This window comes from Sus scrofa, chromosome 1, assembly GCF_000003025.6.
Source record: "Sus scrofa isolate TJ Tabasco breed Duroc chromosome 1, Sscrofa11.1, whole genome shotgun sequence".
NCBI lineage: Eukaryota > Metazoa > Chordata > Mammalia > Artiodactyla > Suidae > Sus > Sus scrofa.
This window is the reverse complement of record NC_010443.5, coordinates 30,827,562-30,836,356: the sequence shown is the minus strand read 5'-3', so window position 1 is coordinate 30,836,356 and position 8,795 is coordinate 30,827,562. Positions and strand designations below refer to the sequence as shown.

The window sequence follows — 8,795 nt, the reverse complement described above, 5'->3', positions numbered from 1 at the left end:
CAATAGAAGAAAGCACATAACAAAATACTAAATCAAATACCACCAAAACCTCCAAGTATAAAGTATAACTCTGCGTATAAAGATCTAAGAGCAACAAGGGAAAAAAGATAGCAATCCTTGCCAGAGTATATATTTTTAGAGCATTAAATGAAAGCTGAACCCTGAAAAAAATAAAAGGGACAATTTATATAGTATTTAAAAAACATAACCTAATAAACTGTGCAATTTAGAAGAATTCTCACCATATGTTTGGTATTTAGGTTCTATAGCTACAAGTGTGTGTTAAAAATATCAATAATAATTTCTTAAGTCAAACTGGTATTGTTAACATGTGGTCAAATATTTTTTTCATGTGTGATGGCAACATGTGCTAGAATTTCATCTGCAGTAATTTTAAGAAAAATATTTTTCAGTTTGAAGAACTCGCATAGTCAAGGACAGTGTCCCAGACACAGCTTTACTTCTTTAGAGCAGAGGAGGGCCTGGATCATGTTGGAGTAGACCCTGCTTTTGAGTGATGAACAGAGGAACCTAGGAAGCCTCTCTCGTCTCAACATAGCTTTCCTACTCTACTGTCTCACGAGCAAAATCTCACCACTAGATATTCCTTCCTTTGAGTCAGCGTATGTGCTCTTTTGAAAAGCCAGCCATTCACCTCCTAATATAAAAAGTATCTTGGGTGTTCCCATTGTGGCTTAGCAGTAACCAACCTGATTAGTAAGCATGAAGATGTGGGTTCTATCCTTGGCCTTGTTCAGTGGGTTGGGGATCCGGCATTGCCATGAGCTGCGGTGTAGGTGGCAGATGCAAGTCAGATCCCAGGTTGCTGTGGCTGTGGCTGTGGCCGGCAGCTCCAGCTCCAATTTGATTCCTAGCCTGGGAACTTCCATATGCCTCTGGTGAGGTCCTGGAAAGACAAAAAAGTAATCTCTAAAATATTCTTCCCTCTCTGTAATTAAACCTGGTCACTGAGGGAATTCATTAACTCGCTATCATTGATTGACACCTGCCATGAGCTGGATGTTATGTAAATCCCAGGGTTACAAGGATAATTATAAATTGTCTCTCTCTCTCTTTTTTAAGAAGTCCGTAGTTTAGCTGAAAGACAGGCTTAAACACTGTGATGCGATGGAAGTGTTGGAGGGACAGCACCGATGATTCACATACCAGGTGAGAAGCAGTGACTATTTGGTGAGGATATGGAAGCCCAGCCAGGAGCAGATAGCAATAAGAGGGCTCTGGGTTTGATGGGATGACATTTCCAAGATAAGGCATAGAGAAAGATGTGCAAGATGAAGTAAAGCTAGCACAGGTCATATCTTAATTATTTAGAAATAATCTTAGGAGTTCCTGTTGTGGCTCATCAGGTTAAGAACCCGACATAGTATCTGTGAGGATGCAAATTGGATCCCTGGCCTTGCTCAGTGGGTTAAGGATCTGGTGTTGCCGCAAACTGTGATGTAGGTTGCAGATGTGGCTCGGAACTGGTGTTGCTGGGGCTGTGGTATAGGCCTCAGCTGTAGCTTCCATTTGACCCCCTAGCCTGGGAACTTTCATATGCCACAGATGCATAGGGGGAAAATAAAAATAAAAATAATTTTATAAGTGAAAGCTTTTATAAAGTAATCTCCTAAATTGAGGCATTCCTCTAACATTTGTTTTAAATTTAGGAATCAAGATTGTAGTTAATTAATAACCCTGGACAACAGCATGTGTAAGACAAATGTTGCAAGAGATTTCTGAATACTGTGGTGATATCACTCTTGTTCGCCTTCATTTCCCAAATACGTAACAGATGAAGGGAAAGTGACAGACATGTACGCCAATGATGGCAATAACTGGAGGATTTGAAGTCACTCATGACTGGCAAACTGTCACAACATTCCTTGTTTTTTTTTTTTTTTCTCCAATACTCCTCATGTCAGCAAAAATTTCCTGTGCAAAAAAAAAAAAAAAAAGGGAGTTCCCGTCGTGGCGCAGTGGTTAACGAATCCGACTAGGAACCATGAGGTTGCGGGTTCGATCTCTGCTCTTGCTCAGTGGGTTAAGGATCTGGCGTTGCCGTGAACTATGGTGTAGGTTGCAGACGCGGCTTGGATCCCGCGTTGCTGTGGCTGTGGCATAGGCTGGTGGCTACTGCTCTGATTGGACCCCTAGCCTGGGAACCTCCATGTGCCGCGGGAGCGGCCCAAGAAATAGCAAAAAGACAGAAAAAAAAAAATTCCTATGCAAAAAAAATTTCCTGTGCAAAATACCAGAACTTCCCCCAAGACTCAGTCTCACAGACATCACCCAGACATCATTGCTAAATTATTTTAGATATTAATTTAGACCATAAACTCTGAGGGCGAGATACAGGAATGTGTAGCTGATTGGTCAACAAACCTGGTTCACAGCCCTGTCTTCAATCGGGTTACTTCGATGTGATTGTCAACCCATGAGAAACCACTGTCCATGTCTGAGACTGAGCTGGAAGACTTAAATGTCAAAGCTCTTGCAAGGTTCCACTTCTTTCAAGTATGAATTTTACTACCATGAGACCACATGGTTTCTCAGGCTTGGTACTTATTAATTTGAGGCAGATAATTTTTGGGGGGGAGGGTTGTGGGGACTTTCCTTAGTAGCATCCCTGGCCTCTACCCACTGGATGCCAGAAGCACCCTGCCTTCCTTTCTCCCACTAAGATGTGCCAAGCCAAAATGTCTCCTGACATTCCATTATCAGATAACCTCTGGGGGGCAGAACGGTTCCCAGCTGAGAACCACTGGGTTACATACCAGACCAATATCCACTCTTCAGTAATGTAAGTGATATTCTTTGTAGATCTATTTTACAGGGCCATAACATTTTGAAAGGAAGCCTACACATGACTCATTGAGAAAGAACAGCAGACCAACCAGATCAACTCCTGTAGTCCATGGCACATCAGAACTCACTTGATCTCAGATGACAGTATGTAAGTATGTAACTCAACCAGGAGGAAGTTAAGTGGGGGTGAACCATGTCATAAGAGATAACAGATTTCATTCTGTCTGTGACTTTATTTTCTGTCTTTAAATGTAACACATGCCCATTACAAAAAAAAAAAATGCAACACATATACGAGTTATGAAGAAGAAAACAACAATTAGCCCTAATACTACCACCAGGAGACAATGGTTATTGGAGTAAATGATATGATTTTTCTAATGTTCACTGTTCTAGTCTTCTCTGAAAGAGATTATTCTTCTGGACCCAGTGAAGTCCATCTTGTCTATAGGACTTGCTTTGCAGATGAAATATGAGTGAAAATTATGTGCTACTTCTAGGTACAGTCTTTAAACATAGTTTCTCCTTGGCTCTTTTCTCTCTGCCGTGAGAAAGACAAAATACACAAGAAGGGCTGTTATTTAGGAATAAATAGTAGGACAAAGAGGATACACAAAGGAGAGCCACAGCTGCCTCTCAGCTCACATGAAATGAGCAAGAATTTAACTTTTGTTGTTATGCCGCTACATTTTAGGATTATTTGTACTTCAGCATAACTGCCGAAAATCTAATTTACAGTATATTTTATTCTAGACTTTTCATGTTTATATATGCATATATAATGAATAAAATATAAATACATCATTTACAAGATGTACATTTCTATACAAATATAGATGTGTTTATAATTGGAGTAGTTTTCACTTAACATGTTTGCTTGTGATTTTTTCTTTGATAATTTTCAGGTGTCATTATCCCTCTCATATGAATTTTGATATCTGCCTGGTATTCCATTGTCCTAAGTCAAACCCCTCTATGTTATTACACTCCGACTTTATTTTCAATTAACAAACACTCTTATGTGGTGTGTATGTGTGGGGAATGTGTTTGCAGAAAGCTGTGTGTGCATTATTTTCTCAGGATAAGTCAAAGCTGTGAAATCACTGGATAAAGAGGGTGAACATTTGCAAGGCTTTTAATAGAGATTGAAGAGTTGTTCACCCTAATTATCATGCTCGTAGACTCCCTCCAGGATGGACAAAGGTGTTATTTCTTCACACCCTCAGCAACATTAGAGATTGACGTTAGTTTGAAAAGAAGACCTCTGAAAATGTCTGGGAGCGAAATACTATCTTTTGTTTGTTTGTTTGTTTATTTTCCTGGCTTGCTAGTGAAATGATTTTTTTTTTTTGGCCTGTTATTTTAAGTGCTTTGCCCCTTATTTTCAAAGTCAACAGGAAACTGATTTTCCTACTCAAGTAGGATGGCTAACATGAATAGGACCATGTCGATAGTCCAATAATGAGCCTCAAGTAATTCGGACAGTAAAGTACAATAGAAATGTAAGTATGGGAAAAAATCAAGTAAATATGATTTTAAGTAAACTTTGAAAGGAATGGAAAGGCTGAGAAGCAATGCTGCGCATCACTCATTCATTCATTAACGCATTCAACAAATAAGTGTCTAGAAAGAGCCAGGGATGGTACAGATGTTGAGGATATGGTGCTGCACAAGATAGACAGGCTTCCTGCCCGCACACAGCTTGCAGTCTAATGGCCAAAAATTGTCACACCAGCAGCAGCCACTTAACTTGATAGCATCCTGATAGGATGAAGTCAGAGCCAAGTGACTGGGTGGCAGGAGTTCCCAACAATGCCAGATTCCCTCTTTAAAACTTTCCTGGGAGGGGACATGCCACTGAGCAAGTGGAAGATTTAAGATTTGCATCCAAGTCTCCTTGAGGCTCCAAGCCTGCATTCAGCTAAAGATTTGTCTAGAGCAACTTAGGAGGGAAGTTTATAAGATAGGTAAAAAGAAAGAATACATTGACAAAACAATAGGACCTTGTATTTCAGGTTCTTATGGGTGTATCTCTAGTCTAGAAGGTAGAATGTTTTTTAGGTCATTACAGATACTGCTTTGCTAACAATTCTCTGTGATGGTTCTCTGTCATTATCAATACTTCCACTAATGATTTCCCATATAGTACATTGGAGAGCTGAGTTCTTTGGCAAAATTATAATTATTATGTATTTACATGCATACCTGCATTATTTTTTTTCTTTATAGTTCAATGTGAGTTACCCACACTGGAAATGAATTTTTAAAAGCTGGATGGCTATGTGGGTTTGTAAAACAAGTTAAACCTGACAATAAGGCATGTGCTTTAAATTTCCTTGGTTTGGGGCACTGTTTACTCTGGCAGCAGCGCTGTGAGTTAAGTCAAGCTTTCTTGCTTTCCCCCATAGACTGTTACAGGGTAGACTGATGTTGGCCGAAGGAAATATCTGTAAACAGTACATTTATTTTTGAGCTAATATTGATGAATCACGCCTCCAAGTCCCTCATTAGACTGTGTGGAAAAGTTTTCAAAGTCTGGAGAACAGCATAACCTGGGTCACTAAAATTTAAACATTTTATAGAAGGGAGACCATCCTAATTTGTGTTACTTTGCAAAGTTGGCTGTTTATCTAGCTCAGGGTCTCAATGTCTTCATTAGCTTATTTTAACTGTATCCTAAAGCAATGGCCTACCAGATGCTAAAAAAATAAATGTTTTTATTGTTTGTCACATTTTCAAATTTAGTTGTTGGTGTTGATTAGTTTTGATGTTTGAGTCTTGGCTAAGCAGAAAAGGCGTGTCTTACATGTGTATATTTATTTTCTTTCTTTTTTTCTTTTTCTTTTTTGACTACACCTGAGGCATTTGGAATTTCCCAGGCCAGGGATTGAACCCACGTCACAGCAGCGACTGAGCTACAAAAGTGACAACTCCGGATCCTTCCTGTTGAGCCACCAGGAAACTTCTATATTTGTTTTTATTTGTGTGTGGCTATATGAGATAGTTCCTCAGTTAAATAGAAATGTAGATAAGAAGAATTCTTTGAAAGCTCAGATAATTTCTTGAACAAAATGAAGGCTTCATTGTTATTCAACATGTTAGATAATTTTGGTAGGGGGTGAAGTTCTACATGTTCTTGTGGAAGAACTGATTTTTCTGCTTGTATTTTCTAGACCCTGCTCTTGTTCTTTAGCACCAGAAAAAGGAATCTGGGTGCTTCCACTCATTCCAGCCTGAGTCTCCACCCAACCAAGCATTTCATTCATTCATTTCTTCATGCATTTGTTTGTTGAACAAATTACTGTGGGCAATCTAATATGTTCTATTTCTTTGTGTTTCAGCAGGGCTATATAAAACTACAAAAATCCATGTCTTTGAGTCATGTCCTAGAAAATCATAATGCTTACACTGTGTGATGCATTGTGGCTTACAGAAATACTCACTTGCTTTATGTCATTTGGTTCACAGCCACCCTGTGACGTAGAGAAGTCAGATATTGTTTGCATTTCACAAATTAGGTGATTGTTGTGCTTTTAAGTAGAATTTTGTCTACTGAATATTAATTAGCATCATATTCATGATGCTAATTTCATGAATTGAAATTGTATCTACATGGTTCCTACAAATGTTGACCTAGATAATAGCAGTCTCAGTGGAGTGGTGAGGAGGAAAGTATGATTGGTTTAGGAGGGCTGAGGGGACAGGAAGGTGAGGAAGTGGAGACAGTGACTACTTAGAAACCTCTTTTGAGGAAGTGGGAGAAAAGAAAGTCAACCCAAGGAGGACTTGAGGTCCAGGGAGGTTTTTCTTAAGAGTTTTTGTAAGCACGTTCACATGCTGATAAGAATAAGCCCGGGGAGTTCCCGTTGTGGCGCAGTGGTTAACGAATCCGACTAGGAACCATGAGGTTGCAGGTTCGATCCCTGCCCTTGCTCAGTGGGTAAAGGATCCAGCGTTGCCATGAGCTGTGGTGTAGGTTGCAGACACGGCTCAGATCCCGCGTTGCTGTGGCTCTGGCGTAGGCTGGTGGCTACAGCTCCGATTCGGTCCCTAGCCTGGGAACCTCCATATGCTGCGGGAGCGGCCCAAGAAATGGCAAAAAGACAAAAAAAAAAAAAAGAAGAAGCCCAGAATAAGAAGAGTATTGATGATGTAGGCAGTTGAAAGAAAAGGGGGATAATAATAATAATACAACAAAACAATAATATAATATTTATAATATAGTAAATATAATATAAAAATAATAATAATAAAGTCTCTAAAGAAGCCAGAAAGGGATAAAATCTGGGGTGAAAATAATCTTAGAAGAAAAATGGAGGAGTTAATTCAGTTTAACAGGAGGAAAGACAAAAGTAACGACATGAATAGGTAGACTGGTAAATTTGGTGCAAAAATGAAGTAATTTTCTTCTAATTGGTTGTATTTTCTCAGTGAAAGAAGAGAACAGTTAGCTAAGAATGAGGAGCAAGCAGATGGTATTTGAGTTATAAGGAGAAAAGAGAAATATAAGATAGTTATTACATATTCCATTACATTTTACATGTAATGCCATGGTTTTTTCCTTTGATTTCCTATATAAAGATTAAAAAGCACTGACTCCCAGAGATTTACATAATTGTAAACTATTGTCATTATTATTAATTTACTTTATATCTGACCATAGGAGTATTTGACCTTAATGTAAGATCATATAGACCACTTGAACATCCTGTTTTGTGGAACAAATTTACATTGTGCCACATGTAAAATGGTGTTTAATATGTCAAACTTTTTATTGCTGATAATGAATATATGCTAGGTTTGAGGTTCAAAATATTTGTTGAATTAACAGTAGTTATGTTTGTTACTGAACTGTGCAGTAATGTTTTTGTAGGTTTGAGTGAGAGTTCTTACAAAATTTCAACAATTTTTTTTCATATTTTTAAAGACTACATGAAGGGATAGATAATAGTTCAGGTCAATTGTCCATGGCATTTCTGCAGGTCTTATGACAGCTTTCATTCCATACTATCTTTTCAAGTTTGTTTGCCATGAACAAAGAGAGATCCTTTTGGAATAGAGGGCAGATTTGCTTTCTTACTAGGAAAACAAAGCTAATACCTCCCTGTTGCAAGACATGTTTTTATAATATTTTCTTAGCCTCTTTGCTGAAAACTCCATCTTATCTTTCCTTACTTTGTCCCGTCTTCCTGCTTGAGAAAGAGTCACAGTGATGGTAAATGACTTAAGCTTAAGAACAAAGACCTAAGGGCATGGGTTATTCGCAGGGTCAGCTGAATGAGGACATAATACAATGGTCTAGGCACGCTGGACCTGTGCAGATTGGCACGCCATTTGCACAAGCTGGACCTGTGCAGATTGGCACACCATTTGCACAAGCATGATATGTCCTCTAAAGAATAAGAGAAAGAGGAACCTCATGACCAAGTGGTTTATGAGCGGTCATATGCATTAGAAAAGAGAACCAAGGTGCGAACCTAGGCACACAGGGTTGCCACAATTTGCAGAAGCACAGTGAGGATTCTCTGAAATGCTATGCATAGATAGCTAACTCAAATGCTAATGATTCTTAAATTCCTATAGTTTAGAGTAAAAAGTTTAACCATTTACCAGCTAAGTGACTTTTAAAATAATAAAAAAAAACCTATATCCTGCACTACAACCCCCTTTTCGCTTGACTAATCCTCAAGAGCACAATAAAAGCAGTGTGGTTTCTTGAGGCAGGGCTCTTGGTCCGTCCCTGAGACCTTGAGTCCCCTGGTTCCCACCTTTACTTAAGATAAACATCTCTGTGTCTTGTTTTATGTTAACTTTTTTTTCCTTAAGTACCATAGCACCCATTCTTCAGCCCCATCCTGCTGAGCTGGTCTCGGCACCTCCCTCTGATAAAGGATGGGTAGATTTGTTAACAACTCCTTATCAGATCGAGGTTTTTCCTAAGCTTGGAATTTCTCAGCTAGGACATGGACTAACTGTGCACACAACAC

The 8,795-nt window shown here is 38.9% G+C and overlaps 1 long non-coding RNA gene across 3 annotated transcripts; it reads left to right on the top strand.

Annotated features, from left to right (window-relative positions):
* On the top strand, positions 870-6,717 carry LOC102166614. Of its 3 annotated transcripts, XR_002342836.1 has the most exons (4): positions 870-1,170; positions 2,824-2,956; positions 4,199-4,310; positions 5,982-6,717. It is a non-coding gene; the product is annotated as an uncharacterized LOC102166614 (long non-coding RNA). The 3 variants fall into 3 exon arrangements; XR_002342835.1 differs by having other exon boundaries at positions 2,824-4,310; XR_002342837.1 differs by lacking the exon at positions 5,982-6,717 and adding an exon at positions 5,038-5,678 and having other exon boundaries at positions 2,824-4,310.